Genomic DNA, 21,785 nt, shown 5'->3' with positions numbered 1-21,785 from the left:
AGAGGACCCCCGGGGAATCCTGGCCATCACCAGGAGCCAGGGGAGGCGCCCGGAGCAGATAAGCCCCCCCAGCTTCCAGAAGGATCCAACCAGGCCGACACCTTGGCCTCTGATCTCTGGCCTCCAGAACTGTGAAAGAGCGATCCGGCGCCCCGCGCTCCCCGCCCCGCGCCTTTGCCGCACTCGGCTGCCGCAGCCCCGGGTAACTGACGGGCAGGTCCTGGTTCCCTGGGAGTTCTCATTGTGGCACTTCAGCTGTGCCCGTGCGCACGCGGCCCTTGTGCCTGCCTGCAGCTCTCCAACACAAGGTGAACACACGCACGCACACGCACAGCCCCAGCCACCGAGTGTTCTGCTTGGATGAAGGCGAGGAAAAGGCCCTGTCTTGTGCTCGGTGACAAGAATTTCACTCTCTGTGGCCCCTTCCTTGATGGACTTCAGAGGAAACCGTGTGGAAAAAGGATACAAGAAAGTGGTCAAAACAGCAGCATGCAGAGAAAGTGAGTGTAACCGAGAGGGTTCCCATCAGGCCGAGAAAGACCCCTTTTTAACGGGGTAAATGAGAGGAAACAATGGCTTGCAAATATAAAGGACATTTGATTTCGGTCTTAAGAGCTTATCTGCTCACGTGAGCATCACTGTTAAGTCAGCTGTAATTACAGCCAGTTCTCGGCCGGGGCCCTCCGTTAATGAGGCCCGGGGCGCTTCTATCCGCGCGGGCTTTGCTTCCGATAGATGCCCCCGGTCGGTCGCGAAGCTTCCGCAGATGCCAGGAGAAGGAGCGTGGAGGGAAGCGGAGAGAGAGCGAGCCGCGGGGAGCCCTCGGGGCGCTGGGGACGCGGGGTAGGTTTTCTTAGAACTGTCAGTGGTATTCGCTTCTAGCCCATTAAACTCGCTTACAGGAGAGCTTTAGTCAATGAGGCAGGATACGGCCTTTTCTTGGCCTCTCTCTTTCCAATTCCAGCAAAATGAATGAAACACAAAAAGTTCACAGGGGAAACGGCTGGGGAGGCCGGATTGGGAGCTGGTGTCGGAAAGAGCTTTTAACTTGTCTTAACATTACTGTCCTTTTCCATCCGACTTTTATCTGCCCATTAACTCCTTAAAGTTTGCTCATCCATCCATCAAAAAGGAAAAAAAAAAAAAAAAAAAAACCAAATGATGTGTGAAAAGATCTTCCAGGTGTTGCTGGGTCTAGATGTCGTCTCCTGAATTTGTCTAAACACGATTCGCTCCTCATCAGGACAATCGGGCTCCTTTTTCCGGATGGTTAACTGTTGTGTGTGATTTTTAAAAGCACTTATCTTTGAAACGCCTTTACAGTTATTTCAAATCATTTCTGTTTCTGACAAAAGGAAGAGGTAGCTATGCCAAAATATTACAGGGTCAGATTTTTTCTTTTTTTAAAGTCAGTTTTTACCAAGGATGAAGCGTATTTAAGAGTCTTTTTCTTAGTGATTTACAGAATAAAAATGTTGCAAATTGTGAAATAGCACTCACCCAGTTTCACCCAGTTTTTCTATGGAAAAAGTCAACTTAATTTTTCTGTGTATGGCCTAAGAACAAAATATTTAATAAAGGATCCAGAGCTTTGATTACAAAATAATGCAGGTTTATTGGCCACAGGAATATATATATATATTTAGTAAATTGACATGTTAGGTCCTGTCTCGCAAACTTAATTCTGTTAATTTCCCAAAAGAAACTTAATTCTTTAGCGGATCATGTTGATCAGACAGATTTTCTTCAGTTTGATTCAAAGGACCAAGGTGAATAAAGATGTTAGTAATGAAGGCATTCACATCAAAGATAAGATTCATTCATTTCTTCTTCAGATAACAATCAGTGGGGATATTCAGGTGAGATGTACACAATTAAGTCCTACACCAAAGTCTTTATAGTCCTGTGAAAGATAAGAACACAAAATGAAGGTGATTTAAATGCCCGTCAAGACAGAGCACGAAACTCTTTGTATTCTGTGAATACTAGTTGCTGGGATGGTGGGGGTGTGAGTACAATTCCCAAACACCTGAGCCAGATGCACTTGCTCCATCTTTATACAGAGACTGCAGAATTCTCCAGCTCTGGCTCATGAACCCTTCTCACCACCTGTCTGGGCTCAGTGTCACCAGGCATATTACAAGAAGATTGGACTAGCTCATCTCATTCCATCTTTTATCTACTTTATGTGGCCACTAGTATGTGTATGTTTGGAGACTAAAACTGTATCCCAGGATTGAAACTGAAGAAGCACGTGCTCACATATCTTTTGGGTAGCAGGTTTTTTTTGTGTTTTTTTTTTTTAGAGCAGTGTTGAATTTCTTACAGAGATCCTGTTTTCAATGTTAGAAAAGGAAAGGCCAGGGCAACCTGGCCGTATGTTACACAACGAGCAGGAGGTGGACAAGAGACTCAATCTAAAATCCACTTTAGATGCAAGCAGTCTGTTCATTTCATTCATTATACACAGTTCTCTCTACATGCCAAGCTCTGCATCGAGTGTTAGGACCACAGGGACAAAAAGTCGGGCTGCTTGACCTGTCCATGAAACCTAATATCTTTACCTGTAATTCTACACCCCCATTTTTGCTTACAATTACTGCCTGTGGCTCAGCTGTAAAGAATAATCTGACTGCAATGCAGGAGACAAGGGTTCGCTCCCTGGGTCAGGAAGATCCCCTGGAAGAGGACATGGCAACCCACTCCAGTACTCTTGCCTGGAGAATCCCACGGACAGAGGAGCCTGGTGGGCTACAGTCCATGGGGTCGCAAAGAGTCGGACATGACTGAGCGACTAAACAACAAGGTATCCAGCTCGCTGACTTAACCACAACGTCCCTTCCAGCAGAGCAGGTGACACTGCTTGAATGAATGAGCATATGGAGATGAGGCTGGACCCTTGTCCGGGATAGTCCCAGCCACACAGAGGAGACGGGTACTACACACACACCCGTGACAGAGCCGACGTAAGTCCACAACGGGGTGTGAGACAAGGGGTCCAGAGATGGATTAACTGAATATGACTCCAGGAGAAGGCTGGCTGTGGAGAGCAAGGATCTTTAGTCTAAGTGGGGGAGAAAAAAATAAACTCTTTTATGTAGAAACTTATGGTCAATAGATGCCTCCTTGCCCAAGTAATCTCCACATGTTCACTGTTGCCCTTTCATGTAACAAAGTAACTTCGTGTTCCTGGTGAGGCAACAGCAGGAAGCTGAACACTGTGTTCCCGAGTTTACAGAAGGGACAATTCATCACTCCGCTCCAGACAGTCTCTTCTGCTAGCTTGCTGCGTCAGCATCCTTTTGTGTCAGCATCCTTTCCTAGGAACAAATGCGACATTCTCCCCGAGGAAGCCCCATCTCTGGGGTGAATGCTAAGGAGCCCCAGAACAATTTTTATTTTTGGCCTCAACCTTCATGGGTCTGTCTACTGCACTCAACTAGAGAGCACACAGGGAGCCTGGATTAGAGGGGAAATGTGAAGGAAGAGGCCAGGAAACAATAGAACTTGAGGGTGTTCAGGCAGGAAGTGGTCCAGGTGGATGAGGACTTTCCAGGAAAAGGAAAGCAGAAAGACCTCCCCTGGTTGTCTACCTAGACAGTGTATTAAAAAGCAGAGACATTACTTTGCCAACAAAGGTCCATCTAGTCAAAGCTATGATTTTCCCAGTGGTCATGTATGGATGTGAGAGTTGAACCTTAAAGAAAGCCGAGCACCGAAGAATTGATGCTTTTGAACTGTGGCGTTGGAGAAGACTCTTGAGAGTCCCTTGGACTGCCAGGAGATCCAACGAGTCCACCCTAAAGGAAATCAGTCCTGGGTGTTCATTGGAAGGACTGATGCTGAAGCTGAAACTCCAATCCTTTGGCCACCTGATGCGAAGAGCTGACTCATTTGAAAAGACCCTGATGCTGGGAGGGATTGGGGGCAGGAGGAGAAGGGGACAACAGAGGATGAGATGGCTGGATGGCATCACCAACTCGATGCACATGAGTTTGAGCAAACTGCGGGAGATGGTGAAGGACATGGAGGCCTGGAGTGCTGCGATTCATGGGGTCGCAAAGAGTCAGACACAGACACAACTGAGCAAATGCATAACAGCAACAACAGCCCAGCCATAGTGGAATCTGAAGATCCTCCTAGAAAGCCAGGAACTCTGACTCCAAGCCCAGGCAACTGTTTTTTTTTTTTATTTTAAATTGCACAAAGACTATTTTTTCCCCTTAACCAGCTATATCCTGGGAGATTGGTCAGTCCAGAATAGCTGATAACACCATCTACACTAGGCAGGATCCTTTAAAAAACAATCAAAATGGTTGAAATGTTATTTTGTGTCTTTTCTTCCCTGGATGTTTTGCCCTCCTTTGGATTTCAGCAGGTGGCTGTGGTTTAGGGAGATTTTGCCTGAGGAAGTTTCTGTCTGGGGTTGGAAAGCAGAAACTGCCTCGCTTTGAGGATGAGTCTCCTTTTGCAGAAGGAAAATCCCAGGCAGGAGCCTGACCCTGCTGTGCAGGGCTCTGGTTTAGAAGGGGAGGGGTATTCTGTCCCTCCCACCCTGGGACCATGAGCCCTGGAGGAACCTGGCTGAACCCACCACGTGGAATCGGAGCAACTGCTTACAGACTCTGGGGATGACCGAGCCGTGGCTGAGACTGCATTTCCCATCACACCGCCCAACCAGGGTTCAAGGAGGGCCTGAGCTGCCTCAGGTACAGAAAATAGAGCAACATTCCTACCCGCTTCATTCTGTGGCTACACGGCATGCCTTCTGCAATAATCATATTTATTGTTTTATATAAAATGCACTGAGTTCGACTGGTCAACTTCCAGTTTGTCAAAGTATCAAAGTAGACGTGCTTATAAACTGATTTTAATGGAAACACTATGATTTGGGAAAACGGAAAAGTATACCTAGGCACCTAGATGTCTATTTCTCCCTTCATTAGTTAATTTATTTTGTATTTAACAATGTTAATGTATATTTCACAATAGAACAACAAAGGAAGAAAACATTTTGTGGTGCAGAAAGCCATAGTTTTAAAATGTAAGAATCTCTTGAAAATCCTCTTGTAATCTATTTTATACTTTTTATAAGAGAGCATTTTATGACAAGAACATGGACGTAGAAGGGTTTAAGTATTTTTGCTGAATGGCTGAGCTAATGAATGTAAAGGCATTCCAGGCACTCTACAAATTGGCTTATTGGCATGTATAGTGGCACAAACTTTGGAGAGTGGTTTGACAACACTAGCAAACATCTTAAAATTATTCATCACTTTGGAATCAGAAACCCCATTTCTAGATATTTATGCTAAGGAAATAATTACAGACACATGCAACAATTAAGAGGAAGAATGATTGGCTGAGTGAGGTTTTTTAAATAACATTTAAAAAATGTAAAGAATGTTAACGTCCCAAAATAATGCTCTGGCCAAATAAGAATGGTCCATCATATAATGAAATGCAGTGCAATAGTTATATCTGTATTGTATATTTTTTTGTATACTTTCAAAATAAATTCAGGTGTTTAAACTTATGAACTATTTCCTTGGTGGCTCAGATGGTAAAAAATCTGCCCACAATACAGGAGACCTGGGTTTGATACCTGGGTTGGGAAGATCCCCTGGAGGAGGGCATGGCAACCCACTCCAGTATTCTTGCCTGGAGAATCCCATGGACAGAAGAGCTTGGCGGGCTACAGTCTTAGGAACTTAACAAATTTACAAAGTATCTTCCATTACTAGATCTACGTCAGTTGTTGTATGTGTTCATGTGATTTTGATTTTCCTCTTTTTACCTGTATCATCTTAATTTTCTACAACGAGCAATCATTATCTTTTGATTAAAGGGAAAAATTCAATAAAATTAGTTAAAACCATAGATTTAAAAGAGGAAAGAGGAGAGTGAAAAAGTTGGCTGAAAGCTCAACATTCAGAAAACTAAGATCATGGCATCTAGTCCCATCACTTCGTGGCAAATAGATGTGGAAACAGTGGAAACAGTGGCTGACTTTATCTTTCTCGGCTCCAAAATCACTGCAGATGGTGATTGCAGCCATGAAATTAAAAGACGCTCACTCCTTGGAAGGAACATTATGACCAACCTAGACAGCATATTAAAAAGCAGAGACATTACTTTGCCAACAAAGGTCTGTCTGGTCAAGGCTATGGTTTTTCCAGTGGTCATGTGTGGATGTGAGTGTTGGACCATAAAGAAAGCTGAGCGCCAAAGAATTGATGCTTTTGAACTGTGGTGTTGGAGAAGACTCTTGAGAGTCCCTTGGACTGCAAGGAGATCCAGCCAGTGCATCCTAAAGGAGATCAGTCCTGGGTGTTCATTGGAAGGACTGATGTTGAAGCTGAAACTCCAGTACTTTGGCCACCTCATGCGAAGAGTTGACTCGTTGGAAAAGACCCTGATTCTGGGAGGGATTGGGGGTAGAGGGAGAAGGGGATGACAGAGGATGAGATGGTTGGATGGCATCACTGACTCGATGGCCATCGGTTTGGGTGGACTCCGGGAACTGGTAAAAGACAGGGAAGCCTGGCGTGCTGCGGTTCATGGGGTCTCAAAGAGTCAGACACGACTGAGCGACTGAACTGAACTGATAGATTTAAAAGGAGAAGGATGTGAATATGGATCATTACAGTTTTTCCTATTCTATAGAAAGAAAACTATTTTAAAAGAGGAATGATTATCTTATATCAATCAAAGTTGTGTATCTCAAGTTTTAGTAACAAACTTTAGCCTCAATAATTGTTTTCTGATTTTTTTAGTTTAATAGACTTTATATTTTAGAAAATCTTAGATACATGAAAAAATGAAGAAGAGCGCTCAGCAAATTTCCACATGCCCTTGACCATTTTCTCCTGTTATTAACATCTTTTGTTACAATGATGAATAGATACTGACTCTTATTGCAAGTCTAGAGTGAATTTGCTATTCCTTAGTTTTCACCTGGTGTCCCTTTCTGTTCTAGAGTCTCACTCAGGACACACGTGATATTCGGCTGTCAGCACCTCATCTCCTTTTATGACAGTGGTTTGGACTTTGTCTCGATGCCTTGACGGTTCTGAGGAGGACAGGTTAGCAACTTGGTAGCTTTTCCCAGGTGGTGCAGTGGTGAAGAATCCGCCTGCAGTGTAGGAGATCCAGGAGACACTTATCAGTCCCTGGGTTGGGAAGATCCCCTGCAGAAGGAAATGGCAACCTGCTCCAGTATTCTTTCCTGGAGAATCCCACGGACAGCGGAGACTGGCGGGCTACAGAACACGGGGTTGCAAAGAGTCAGACACGACTGAGCATGAGGTTGTCCCTCTATTAGAGCTCCTCTGATACTTTCTCACGATTAGACTGGGGTTTTAATAATACCTTAAAAAATTCGTTTCCTCTAGCTTCCCCTTCAAAAACATAATCCGAGCCCTCAAATATCACAGAATTCCCAAGTCTTAACCCTGGGCGATGTTTTGTGTTTTCTCATTCATTGACAAATACGCAAAATGACACTAAATACTCCCGCCGCAGACCTCTCCTCTAGTAACCTAACCCCTAGGTGCAAATAAACATCCCAGTTAATGCCAGTCCCATCAGTGGAGGAGCCGGAAGCCGGCGCTCTGGCCCCTGGGTTAGAGGACACTCTGATCAGCAACCTCCCTGCTCCCCCAGGGCTTCAGTTTTCCCGAGGACGGGAAACTCGCTGGTTGGAAGTGTTTTGCTGCCGTTTGTTTCCTCTTTCCGTTCCCATTAGCCTCCTGGCTTTCGGACTTTGACAAGAGTCTCAGGCTTGAACAGAATGTAAACACTGGGGGACAAGCACCTAATTATTTTTTTCTTCTTTAATATCGTCACTTGTAAAAGAAGGTATGATTTTAAAAGAGAAGTATTACTACATGATGAGGAACAAAACTTTTCATAGAGTTTGTCCAAATCCCGTGGCTGGCTGGTGTTTTGGGGTACACTCCTGGGGAGGGGGAAGCACTGCTCCAGTATTTGGGAGGTCACCCTTTGTCAGATGAGAGTGAACCCCCTTTTTCCTGCTCCACCGGTGTCTTATGTTCTTAGGAAAACTTCTGGCTGATCTCGTAGCAGAGATCCAGGACTACTGTTTAGTTAGAAGACCAAAAACCGAAGTTTTGCAGCTTAAAATGAGCACTGATGCTCTTTCTAAGCATCTCTGTCACCCCCTGGTAGGCTGAGTTCTGCGGCATCCTTGAATCTCAGCTGCAGACCAGTGCGGAGAAATTCTGGGAAGGAGAGAAAATTAAGAAAGTGGACTTCTGAAGGAGGATGTCTGTAATAGAATTTGTATCAGAAGGGAAATGGGACTTGGGCCAGTCCTGATTTAAGAGATGGTTTAGGGGTGTAGAGCCTACACTCTGGGTGATGGGCATGGGAAGAATTCCCCTGGGTGTTAACATCAAGGCTTGGCCATCAGGCATGTGGACAGAAATTCTAAAATCAGTAAAATGCCCTAGCACGTCAGAACGCTGAGGCAATAATCCAGATACCGGAAACACAGCAGGCTGAGCTTGCAGAAGGGCCCGCTGCCCTACAGTGTAGCAACGGGAATTACGGGGCCCTGACTGCCTACATTTGTTTCAGAGATTGTTCCTGGTTCGTTATTTCCATAGTACTTTGACATATACCTGTTCATTTTGAATTAATATCATCTTACAGCTTTCTTTAATTTTTCTTTGAACTTACTCATTCTGGAAAGCTTCCCTGGTAGTTCAGCTGGTAAAGAATCCGCCTGCGATGCAGAAGACCCCGGTTCGATTCTTGGGTCAGAGAGACCCCCTGGAGAAGGCTCCCCACTCGTATTCTTGGGCTCCCCTGGTGGGTCAGATGGTAAGGAGTCTGCCTGCAATAGGGGAGACCTGGGTTCGATCCCTGGGTTGGGAAGATCCCCTGGAGAAGAGAACAGCTACCCACTGCAGTGTTCTTGCCTGGAGAATCCCACGGACAGAGGAGCCTGGAGGGCTGCAGTCCACGGGGTCGCAGAGTCGGACACGACTGAGCGACTTCACTTTCACAAACAAGTCAGAGAATTATTCACTGAGAGTTTGTATTTGAAAAGATCATACCCTATGAAATGAAAGTAGTTTAAACAACAAGATCAAGTATGATCTCACTAACGTGATTTGAAAGGACTCTTCTATAAACATGTTTACATTTCTAGTGCACTTGTAAGTATGTCAAGAAAGTTATATATCCTTTGGACATAAAGATGTCTTACTTGCTTGCAAACTTATTTTATTAAACATTAGAAGTAACAGTAATAGATTTTCAAAAAGCATTGACGCTTATACTTGTTATATTACTTCTTTGGGTTAAGATATACTTTTAAAATTGCAGGTGAATTTAATCTTTTATAAGATTATTTTCATATTCCATAAAATATTTTTCCACATTAACATTTCAACTCGGGAAAGGGAGATGAGAATGGCCATTAAGATAAAATCTTTCTGTTAGAAATATGAAAGATAGCATGAAAACATTTTGTTGGATTTAGAACAATTCAGATTGAACATGCGCCCCTCGGAGACCTACCCAAGGGCTTTGATACCTGTCTATCCAAATGGCAGTGATGTTATTTTTATTTTGTCTTCAGTATTTTATTTTTAGATTTTCCCATTCCTTCAAATGTGACACATCATGTAATTGTTGACAGTTTATGTGATATAGTCTCAGATCTAATTCATGAGGCTTTTTATGTAAGTGTTTAATGATACGTTTGAAGAGATGCTATTGGATTCAGAGAACATAGATTGTTCTTGGAAACATTAATTTGATTTTAATATAACTTTCCCCCATCAGGTTACAGTTGATTTCTTACCTTGGGAAAATCCTAACTGAGTTTAATTCACTCACATTTTGAAAGTTTTTGCATTTAGCTTCATGAAGCAGAGACTTTGCAAATAGCTGTAAAGCAGAGCCATATTCTAAAAATTAACTCTTTGAATGTAATCTCATTTATCTGACCTTTTATGTCAGAGATTATAATGCAGAATATGCAGGTTTAAAATAAATGTTTAAAAGCACTTCCTTAAAGGGATTATTCATCACATGTAAATTTCATTTTTTAACCTTCAGAACATGAAAATAACATAGCATTTCTTCTCTGTTTTACAAAACAACATTCTTGTGCATCTGTTAAATATACAATCTGGCTTTCAGGGACTTTTTGGTCTGGGGTCAAATTCTGTGTCCTCTTAAGTATCTGTATTGTTATGTCCCTTTTGTCTTGTTGCTTGAAAAGAAAATGAAGATCTTTAACGTCATTTGTTCTGAAAACAAGTACCCAAGTGTGTTTAACAAGAAACATCAAGGATGTAACTTCTGCCCTGCTGGTTTGAAAATCCAAAATCTTCTTAGCAAATAGAGTCATCCGTTGGTTACAACTGGATCAAAAAGTAACAAGTCTTGTGTGGGTCTTTAGCCTAAATCCTCACCCAGCCTCTCCCAGATTAACCCTGTTGTGCCTGGATTAACCTCTCAGAACCCAAGTATTGTTTCTCTTCATTACATTTATCCCCATATCCCCTGTTGTCTTCGCTTTCATTAGGGGGAAGAGACAAGGGAGGGTTTAAACCACCTTCAGCTTCTTCAGCTTGGAGTATCTGTTTGAGTTTCATATTTGCCACTTGCTTCCCACTCCAGTGTAAACATTCATTTGGAATCCAATAACCATGTCAATGGACATCATTAACACGAGTGCTGAGCGGGCTGCATGAGCCGATACTAGTGAAGTCTCATTAGCTGTCCAAAACCTAGAGCCAGAGATGACAGTTTTGCAACTGAATTAATGGTCCGTTGACCCATTTGCTATAAACAAATTGCAGCGAGTATTAGCATTTGAGAACCATAGCCGTTTTAAAATGACGAATTTAGAAAAGTACAGTACGTCCCCCGGAGCCTGTCAACAGACAGTGATTCATAATACGTTGGATTCTTTCATTTTCTACCAAATCTCTTAAACAGATTGGAATATTACACGCATTTAACATAAATTTGTTGGCAGGGCACTGGATTGAAAAAGACAAGGTAAACATAACATGATGCTGGCTGTGGAGAGAAATTATTTCACTCTCATCTCTGGTTACCGTTGCAGTTAAGACAGCTATTCCTGGCTTTATGCCAAAGGAAATTTGACATTGAATTAGAAAGGCCGTGAGCATAGATCTCTGAACTAAGTCCTGGGTAAGGACGAGAGTGATGTTATTTTTCTTAGAAATGGCACGACAAAGAATCAATACTGGGAGCCTTCTATGATGTCATAATTTGATTTACTAGGTGACCTGCCAGCCAGTCAGTGACTGGCTAAGACTTTCTGAGCCTTGCTGAGCTCACAAGCCTTGCTTTTCTATTTACATGTGAATTTAATCTGGACATAAGTTTAGAAGCCTCCGAAGATTAGTCTCCCTGTCAAGATCAAGTGAAAACACTTACAAAACTGAGATCTTGAGATCATGGATTATTCTTGGTTTTCTGTTTTATAGCTTTTCTGTTCCCTTCTTCTGATAACAGTACAGAGAGCTTGGGGCTTTTACTTCATCTCTGAAAATGATTCTTGAATGCAAGTTTATAGTTAGGTGCTAGAGGTAAGGACTCATGGGGCTTTCTGGGAAAGGAAGTCACTTCTTATTATTATTTGTATTAACAGGCTATCCAGAAGAAAAGCAAGACTCCCACATTCTTTCCCCAGTATACAAAATGAATCTTTTTGTGAATTTTGACTTCACTGCTTTCACCAGAAAGAACATTCAGGGTTTGAGGCTGGGGCCAGAACCAGCTCCATAAATTTGTGGGGTCCAGAAATCCCATGGACAGAGTAGCCGGTGGGCTACAGTCCATGAGGTCACAAAGAGTCAGACACGACTCAGTGACTCACCAACAGTAGTAAATTGTTGAAGATTTCAAGGCTAGCCACAGCAGAGCATTAAACCCAGCACAAGGCTATTCTAGGGTTCATGACGCCAGTCCGGGTTGGAGCCAAATCTCAAAGTTATTCAGTGGCATTTGCTTAGCAGTCTGAGGAATGCCCAACTTGATCTCAAATCCCAGCCACTCCAGTTTAGGAAGCTTCCGAGGGAATTAGAAACATAAGAGACAATGGGTGGAAAAGAAAGTTCCATATCCCATGCTATTATTTGCTTGGATTTGCACAAAATCTGCAGATTGGTACATGGGACTGGAGAATGTGGCCCGATTTAAAGCCACAGTCTCCCTTTCAGGACATTTAAGCCCAAACCCAGTTGTAGAATCTTCCCATTTCACTCCCTGCCGACCCAGGCCAACTTACCCTGAGAAAGGAAGAGATGAAGGAATCCAAACAGCAGAGCTTGCGGACACAGAGAGAAAGCAAGCGGGCCTTGGGGGTGGGAGGCAGCCTTAGCTCAGTGGACGCTTTTGGCCAAAAAGAACCAAAATGACCCCACACTGATGAGCACAGTGTATCTGGCCGTACAGTGCCCTTGCCCGTGGCGCAGCTGGTCATGGAGTTTGAGCGGATTATTTAACATTCTGCACAGAGCGGAGCAGGGTAGAGGCAAGAGAGGATACAATTCCCACTCCCGCCTCCCTTGAGTGCAGTCAAGGGAAAACATGGAGAAAAAATAATTCATTTCTTTTAAGCATTTTTCCAATGAAGGCTATTTAACTCCCACAACTCTAGGAAAATAACAGATGCTCGCTGAAGAAACTACTAAAAAATAAGTGACTTCTATTAAGCATTTTTCCAGTGAAAGGGTATTAAACCCTCACAACTCTAGGAAAATAACCCACGTTCTCTGAAGAGAATATGAAAAACAAAAGCCAAGGATAATAAAAAAGAAAAAAAAAGCACATTGAATCTCCTGTTGCTTCAGAAGGCAAATGTAAGTGGTGCTCACATTTTGGAGTGTATCTATTCTTACCATTGTTTCATGCCTCTATGAGCATACGTGTAAGTTCATAAAAACTGGCACTAGGCTATATATAGCCTACCTCTTTAGCTGAGCAATATATCATGCATGTCTTTATATAAAAGGCTTTTATGTTAAGGAGTTCAATTGTGTATGTCAACTTTAAAAAAGTGTTTAAAGTACATCAGGGCTTTGATTATAAAACTGCCTATTTTAGAAACTATAAAAGATAGAATAAAATTCTGGTCGCAGCCTGAATTGAAGTTGGGGGTTTAGTTGGCATGAAAATGTAGCGTGAAAGTGGAAATTTAGCCAAGCCACGTCAATGTCAATAATATATGTATGTGTGTGTGTGTGTGTGTGTGTGTGTGTGTGTGTGTGTATATATTTATATATGACATACTCAGGCAAAATAGGTTGTGGTAGTAGGTGATTATTGTACTGTGGTCAGTCGTTCAGTTGTGTCTGACTCTTTGCAACATTTTGGACTGTAGCCGGCCAGGCTCCTCTATCCATGGGATTCTCCAGGCAAGAATACTGGAGTGGGTTGCCATTTCCTCCTCCAGGGGATCTTCTCAACCCAAGGCTTGAACCTGTGTCTCCTGCATTGCAGGCGGATTCTTTACCCATTGAGCCAAAGGGGAAACCCCTAACAATTAGGAAATATATTTAAAAGTTAATCAAATGAGTAACTCCCAAAATCTGACTGTTATTCCATTACATAAATCTAAATGAAAGATAATGAACTGGTGGGAGTATATATTCTACAAATACGTATATTTAATGCTGATTTACCTGTCGTAAGACCATTTAAATTCAAGAAAAGCTCAGTTCAGTAGCCATTCAGTGGAACTGACACTGCTTCTCACTATTTCATCCTCATCATGACCCTGAAAAAGGAAATCTTTCTCTTTCCTCTTCAGAAAAATCATTTTTTTCAATTCTTCTTTCAGTTCTTAGAATCTTTTGAAATATCGATGCACGGGAAAGATGGATGCACCTTCCAAGGGAAGAAACTTCCTTTTTAGATGCAAGGGGGTTCCGACGAGTATCTACGACTCATCCACGGAGTGTCACTGAGACACCATTTTCAGCACAGACAACCTTTTGAACAAGATCCATTAATCCCCTTTTCTCCCCTCTGAGCCTGAGTTTCTAGTCTGGGAGAAGTGAAAGGTTCATGATTTTCTGCTCTCATTGTTATGATCTTTGCATCTCCAAAAGCGCTGACGAATGACCCGTGAACCCGGAGCAGAAGAGAAGTGCCGAGGCTGCTCCCCACTAAGCCCCGTGGGTAAGCAGTCCTGCCGCCCTGTCAGAGGCCACCTCTGGACGCAGGTCAGTTGCCGTGATCGCATTTACTGCTGGATACGTGCGCGAGTCGGTGGAGGCCGCTTTCAACACACAGGTCTTTGGAGGCAAATTTTGCGAGCAGGGACTAAAATAGGATTAAGAAATATTTAAAGCAACATGCAATACATTTTGTAACAGGTGTCTCTTAGTGTAAGGATATTTTGTGTATCATATTGCCTTGGTAGAAACAGAATATGTTGTGATCAGGAGGGCCTGCCTCACTCAGCAGGACACTTGAAGGTGCGGAAGGAAGGGTCCGTGCTGTTGACCTTTTTTGTGATAAGGGGATGGTCTGGAGTGGAATTGGGGAAAGTGAAAGTGAAAGTCGCTCTGTCGTGTCTGACTCCTTGCGACGCCATGGACAGTAGCCTGGCAGGCTCCCCTGTCCATGGAATTCTCGAAGCCAGAATACTGGAGTGGGTAGCCTTGCCCTTCTCCAGGGGATCTTCCCAATCCAGGGGTGGAACCCAGGTCTCCCACACTGCAGGCGGATTCTTTACCAGCTGAGCCACAGGGAGCCCCAGGAACTGGGGAGGCTTCTGCACAGAATAGGCTTCCCGTGTGGCATGGGCTTCCCAGGTGATGCTAGTGGCGAAGAACCCGCCTGCCGATGCAGGAGACGTAAGAGACAAGAGTTCAGTGCCTGGGTGGGGAAGATCCCCTGGAAGAAGAAACGGCAACCCACTCCAGTATTTGCCTGGGAAATCCCATGGACAGAGGAGCCCGGCGGGCTACAGTCCATGGGGTCGCAAGAGTCGGACGTGACTGAGTGGCTAAGCGTGCATGCGTGCGTGTAGCACAATATTACAGAGTTTGTGATGCGAAGAGGAAACTCACTGAAACACCGTTCCTGAGAGCGCCTTGGCCATGCCTTAGCCTGTCATTTCTTTCTTTGGAATGACATTCAAATGAAATTTTAAAGTGTTGTTGTTGAGCACATGTTGCTTTCCTTTCCTTCAGCTCACAGTGCTGCATAGAAAAATATCTGGAAGGCGTCAATGGAGGGGAGACAACTTAGCCAACGTCTGATCTTAGGTGACTATCCCCTCATCCTTCCTCGGAGCCTGGAACACTTTCCACTTCTCATTGGAAATGTTAATACGTCTGCCTGGCATGTCAAACGTGGTAGAAAGAACACTTTGACCCCATCAGTGTCATTTTGCACAATAAAACAAGCTAAATGAGAATGTGTAATCTATTAACTTTGTGAAAAAACAAATCTCTGAGTTATAGATTATAATTATTTGCATGTGATTCCTATCTGAAGATTTTTAAGATCTATTTGCTTTGTCATTCTTTATCCAGAAACTAATTAAAAATAAAATTAAGGTTTTCTTTATGGTTTAGCTATATAGAGAACGTTATGGTATAATGTTTTAAAAATTACATATTATTATGTTTTGTATGTGGAGATGTCTATAGACAGCACATAATGTTTTGGGGTTGGAGTTAAGGGGAATCAGAGTCCAGTTTCAAAATGCAGCAGTGCTAGTCAGAGCGGCCCCAGAATGGTGAGTTTAGAACATCAAGGTTGCGGGTTGGTTTACACCAATGACTTGGAGAAGCCTGCCCTCACACCACGCATAGCACAGTGGCTGCACAGAGCGGATCCAATGCTGCGACCGCCAAAGATGCACAGTCAGGATCCCAAACCTGAAACGAGCGATGAGCACACTTCTGCGCCACTACTAGCTAAGGTTAAAAATCAGTTAATTTGGATGAATCATTGTAAAAACTGAGCATTAAACTTTCCTTTAGTGAGTGAAGTCGCTCAGTTGTGTCCGACTCTTTGTAACCCCAAGGACTATAGCCTACCACGCTCCTCTGTCCATGGGATTTTCCAGCAAGAATACTGAAGTGGGCTGCCATTTCCTTCTCCAGAGGATCTTCCCGACCCAGGGATCGAACCTGGGTCTCCCGCATTGTAGGCAGACACCTTACCGTCTGAACCACTAGGGAAACTTTCCTTTAGGCACCCTTAAATATACCCATGCCTCTATGTATCTATCCATCTATCTATCTATTCTCTACCTACTTATCAACACATGTATGTATGTATACATAGGTATATAGACATAGATACCTATACATCATTTTTATATGTCTATACATAATATTTCTATGTGCATAAGCATATACACATATATTTGTTTATGCCAACTTTTAGAAAGAAGTTTTTATTTTTGCTGTTAAAGATGAAGTGAGCACTGTATATATTGTTTCATCACAAACATGTGTCACTTTTGGATGTCTGCAACTAAGGCCAACCTCTCTACAATGATTTTCCCTACAGAAAAAGAGAAAAGGTATGAGCAGATACTATAGCTATAGACATGGATGTAGATAGATAAATCTATCCGTATCTGTCTCCCCAGGTGGCTCAGTGATGAAGAGTCTACCTGCCAAAAAGAGACACAAGAGATGTGGGTTTGATCCCTGAGTCGGGAAGATCCTCTGGAGTAGGAAATGGAAAATGGAAACCCACGCCAGTATTCCTGACTGGGAAATCTCACAGAGGAGCCGGGCAGGCTATAGTCCATGGGGCTGCAGAGTCAGACATGACTGAGCGTGCGTGTGCACGCATGCGCACGCACACACACACACACACACATATACTTTCTCCCATTCCATCCTGAAGCCTGAAGAAGGAAGGTGAAGAATCCCATGGGTTATACAGATCTGGGAGAGAAATGTTCTTCCCAAGAAATTTCAGAAATGAAGTCAGAGCTGGTTAATAGGTATAGCACATGCTATTTGCTATCTGAACCACCAGGGAAGCCCCAAGCACATACTATTTAAAGAAAATCCTGCCCCACACAGAGGAGTGGTCCAGGTCAAAAAGTGCACGTTTGCTTTTGGGGAAGAGGCAGTGTATTTGAGTTGACGTGAGTGTGGCCTCAGGAAAAAATAGCATCAGGGTAGAACCAGATGGATTAGTACCTGGCATGTGGATAGAAATGAACAGAGAGAAGCTGGGTGGAACCCCACTCTGCCAACTGCATGACCCGAGGCAAGCCCCCCAGTCTCTCCACCCCTCAGTTTCTCGTCTGTGAGACGCGAGTACTAAGTGGTACGTGTTACGGGCTCAAACAGTGCTGGTACCCAGTACACCCCCAGTAAAAGTTAGCTGTTATTTAGGGGGAGGTGAGAGTATGCATGATATTTTGGATATTTGGAGTTGCCACTGCTCCTTTCCCGGCTTCTAAATTAAATGGGGGGAAGTATGCCTGAGAACTTTAGGGCTTTCCCAGTGACTCAACAGGTAAAGAATCTGCCTGCAAGGCAGAGGGGACAGGAGATGCATGTTCTATCCCTGATCGGGGAAGATCCCCTGGAGAAGGAAATGGCAAGACATTTCGGTATTCTTGGCTGGGAAATCCCACGGACAGAGGAGCCTGGCTGGTCCCAGTCCACAGGATTGCGAAGGGTCAGGCACAACTGAGAGAGAGAGATGCTTGAGAATTTTTATTCATATTAAAAAAAAAATTCTCCAAAATACTTAACGTCCTCCTGACATCTCAAAATCTAAAATTCTTTGTTTCTTATCTAGGTCACTTGCTATTTGGGGCATTTTGGAATATGCAACCATACCTGGAGAAATACTGCAGACTTCTTTATTTAATCCAGCCCTGACCTCAGATCTGGTCCCTGGGATACTGCCATTCTAGCATTTTAGCAAGGCTGGCTACGGGAGGGTTCCAGCTGATAGACTGTGGGATCATACATTCGCCAGCTCTCATTTCTCTCCCTGACTCTTCAGTGATGTAGATTTGGGCAGATAACAACTCCCAGGCCTCAAGTATCAGCACAATGTGGGGCAAAGAGTATCTGGCCTCATCTGCTAGCAGGAGAAAGATGTTTAAGAGTGCCTAAAAAAGTGTTCAGTGAGTATTAGTGATTAGTAGGCATAGGATTAGAAAACACCCGTTTTCCTTGCTCTAAATTCAACATTAAGCTATTAAACTGAAATAACTGAACCACAGAGAATTCATTAACAGCCTAAAATTACATTTGTAGCTTGCAGTTGGCATCCTTAGGGAGAGGTGCTTTAGACTACTTTATGTGTGTTATATTTTTTTATGACATCGTATTCGGTGTGTTTTTTTTCATTATCCCCACACTGCCCCTGAACAAGGCAGACAATTCCTTTGTAGTAGGGCTGTCTTCATTATCACACTGCGTCTTTAACTGTCTGTGATGGAAAACTCTCCAGGGTTAAGGGCTGTGCCTCTGCCTTCTATGACTTCCCAGAGTCTATCTGGTGCCGTGTAGGCTGCAGACGATTGCTTAATTTTATTTACTGACCGCATTAGATAATTAAGCTATATATTTGAATGGCCCACACCAAATGGTTTACTAGCCCAGATGGGCAGAGGTAGTGTTGAATTCAAGAGAAACATATATTTTCAGTGTTTATTTAACTGGAGCCATGGAGATGTACAATGACCCACACCAGGAAATCTTTGATTTCTTAGACAACTCTGAGGAGATATACAGCATTTTATAGATTGATTATTCCTATCTTCTATATTTCTGTTGCCTTTACATGCAGATCATTAGACAGAAATAGCTCTTGTTTCAGGCCTATGTAAATCTTTCAATGGGAACCGAAAGCACTCTGCTTTAAAATGCTACACTACTATATTTAATGGGATTACCTTCTAGAGTATGAAGTGAGAAATAAATTATTGGGGGAAATTTAATCAATGGTGCTATAAAAATTAATTGCAAAAGACTGGGCAAAAGACTGGGCTCATTTAACTTCTGTTCTATAAAAATGGTCAGTGAAGAAAAATATGGCTAGTGGTAGCGTAGGGTAAATCTGTCAATAATTGTCAAACTACATAATACTGAGTTTCAAGGGACTAAAGGAACCTTGCTAAGGTTTACTTTTATGGAAAACACAAGTGTGAAATCATTTTGCATAAATGATAATCTCAATATATGTTTTTGTAAGACACCTTTTGTACTTTTCCCCAGTGTTTTATTATGAAGATGTCCAAATACAGCAAAGTTGAAGGCATTTTTAGGTGAACATCAACGTATCACCACCTGGGTTCTAAAGTTCCTTTATCAGTCTAGCCATTTTTCCATTACTCTATCCATCAGTTAATCATCCCAGTTTTTGGATACATTTCAAAGTAGATTGCAGATAGAGTTGTATGTATTTGACGTATTTAAAGTAAATTGTGAATTCTGTAATTTCTCCTAAGTACTTAAGCATGCATACTATGAATCAGAACTTAATAGTCATTTATATTCTTATGATGTAAGAATGACATAAAATGAAATGCACAAACTCCAAGTGTACATTCTCTGAATGTTGGCATGTGTTTACATCTGTGTAACCCAAGTACCAATCCCACACCATCAGGATAGGGAGCATCACCTTCACCCCAGCACGTTCCCACTGGCCTCTTCCCGCTCAGTCCTGCCTGCTTTCCTGAGGGGAGCACTCCTTACTTTCTTCATCACAGATAAGTTTTTCCCTCCTCTAGAATTCCGTGTCAACACAGGATATTTTCCTTCATGTAGCACATCTTTCATTCAGCATAATGCCTCTGAAACCCATCCTTCTTGTTGTCTGTATCCACCGTTCACCCCCTCCTCAGTTCAGTCAGTCACTTAGTTGTATCTGACTTTTTGTGACCCCATGGCTGCAGCACGCCAGGCCTCCCCGTCCATCACCAACTCCCGGAGCTTACTCAAACTCATGTCCACTGAGTCGGTGATGCCATCCAACCATCTCATCCTCTGTTGTCCCCTTCTCCTCCCGCCTTCAATCTTTCCCAGCCTTAGGGTCTTTTCCAGTGAGTTAGTTCTTTGCATCAGGTGGCCAGAGTATTGGAGTTTCAGCTTCAGCATCAGTCCTTCCAATGAATATTCAGGACTGATTTGGTTTAGGATGGACTGCTTGGACCTCCTTTCAGTCCAAGGGATTCTCAGGAGTCTTCTCCAACACCACAGTTCAGAAGCATCAATTCTTGGGCACTCAGCCTTCTTTCACTCCTCAGTAGTATTCCCTTGTGTGGATATATGACAGTGTTTATGAGCTCTCCTATTGAAGGATATCTGGGGTTTTTCCAGTGTGAGACTGTTACGAATGTTTATACCTGTTTTTGGTGAACTTACGTTTTTATTTCTTTTGGTAAATCCCTAGGGATGGGTTTTGTGGATCACATTGTAGGTGATTATTGAGTTGGTTTTCTTTCATCCCCTAGCTTTTTTCAAAAGTTTATGTCGTAGGCACTACTGTTGTTGCCATTATACAAATGAAATGACATGGAAATGTTACAGATGCACAGGTCGTGTGATAAAGCTGAATTTTGAAGCTGGTATTTTAGCTCCAGAATTCATGTTTCTAGTACATGATGGGCAAAGTAGTAGGAAACAGATCTGGAGGTATACCCAGGAAGCAGATCATCAAAAGCCTTGTGAGCCAATTTAAGAGATTTAGACATTATTTAGGCTTATCAGACTTGTGAGGTGGCTTGGTAAAGAGTCCACTTGCAATGCAGGACACCTGAGTTTGTTTCCTGGGTCAAGAAGATCCCGTCGAGAAGGAATGGCAACCTACTCCAGGATTCTTGCCTGGAGAATTCCATGGACGGAGGAGCCTGGCAGACTATAGTCCATGGGCTCGCAAAAAGTCAGACCGGACTGAGCAACTAACACTAGGCTTATTTTACATGGGAAATTTCCTAAGTTGTTCCTTTCACTGTTCGCTGTTGAAGGTTTTCAAACAAAGAAGTGACATGCTCACATCTGTGTCCTGGGAAAATGACCACTTTCCCACATATGTGGTTAAGGGCAGAAAACATGAAGCTTAGTGGACATTTAATTATGATAACTTCATCCATGGATGATTTTCCAGGCAAGAATACTGGGGCACGTTGGCATGTCCTACTCTGGGGGATCTTCTCAACCCAGGGACTGAACCTGCATTTCTTACGTCTTCTGCATTGACAGATTCTTTACCACTGTGCCAGGGTAAAGGGGAAGCCCCACCTTCTTGCGATTATTCAGCAAATATTTACTGAGCATCTACTGCGTATAAAAAAGTACTCCAGGCCTGGGAATCTGCAGTGAACAAAAGATCTCCATGGAGCTTGCATCTTAGTGGGTAGTAACTGTTCGTCACTCAGTTGTGTCTGAGACTCTTTCCGACCCCATGGACTGTGGCCTGCCAGGCTTCTCTGTCCATGGTATTCTCCAGGCAAGAATAGTGGAGTGAGTTGCCATTTCCTTCTCCACTTAGTAGGTAGAGAAGACCATAAAAGGAATAAAAATACATAGCCTGCCAGGTGGTAACACATGTTTGGAGAAGAACAAATCAGGTTAAGAAGGAAAGGGGATTTTGCAGAAGAGAGTGGGGACACCTGTGGTTTTATTGAGTGACTCAGGAAAGCCTCTAATTTGGAGAGATGAGCAAAGGACCTGAGTTGCTGAGCAGGAGAGCAACACAGATGCCTGAAGATACAGAGCATTCTTTTCAAACGAAAGAGCATGTGCAAACGTCCTGGGTCAGGT

General features: G+C 43.2%; 1 long non-coding RNA gene across 3 annotated transcripts; it reads left to right on the top strand.

Annotated features, from left to right (window-relative positions):
* Positions 1 to 273: 273 nt before the first annotated feature.
* On the top strand, positions 274 to 15,442 carry LOC110149034 (uncharacterized). Of its 3 annotated transcripts, none has more exons than XR_002317327.2 (3): positions 274 to 500; positions 6,980 to 7,085; positions 13,856 to 15,442. It is a non-coding gene; the product is annotated as an uncharacterized lncRNA (long non-coding RNA). The 3 variants fall into 3 exon arrangements; XR_002317326.2 differs by lacking the exons at positions 274 to 500; positions 6,980 to 7,085 and adding an exon at positions 7,094 to 12,875 and having other exon boundaries at positions 13,856 to 14,240; positions 15,216 to 15,442; XR_011489043.1 differs by lacking the exons at positions 274 to 500; positions 6,980 to 7,085 and adding an exon at positions 7,094 to 12,875.
* The last annotated feature ends 6,343 nt before the right edge of the window (positions 15,443 to 21,785 follow it).

The sequence above is a fragment of the Odocoileus virginianus genome, chromosome 8 (genome assembly GCF_023699985.2).
Source record: "Odocoileus virginianus isolate 20LAN1187 ecotype Illinois chromosome 8, Ovbor_1.2, whole genome shotgun sequence".
NCBI lineage: Eukaryota > Metazoa > Chordata > Mammalia > Artiodactyla > Cervidae > Odocoileus > Odocoileus virginianus.
Note: the sequence above shows the minus strand (reverse complement) of the source record. Positions and strands in the feature narration are given on the sequence as shown.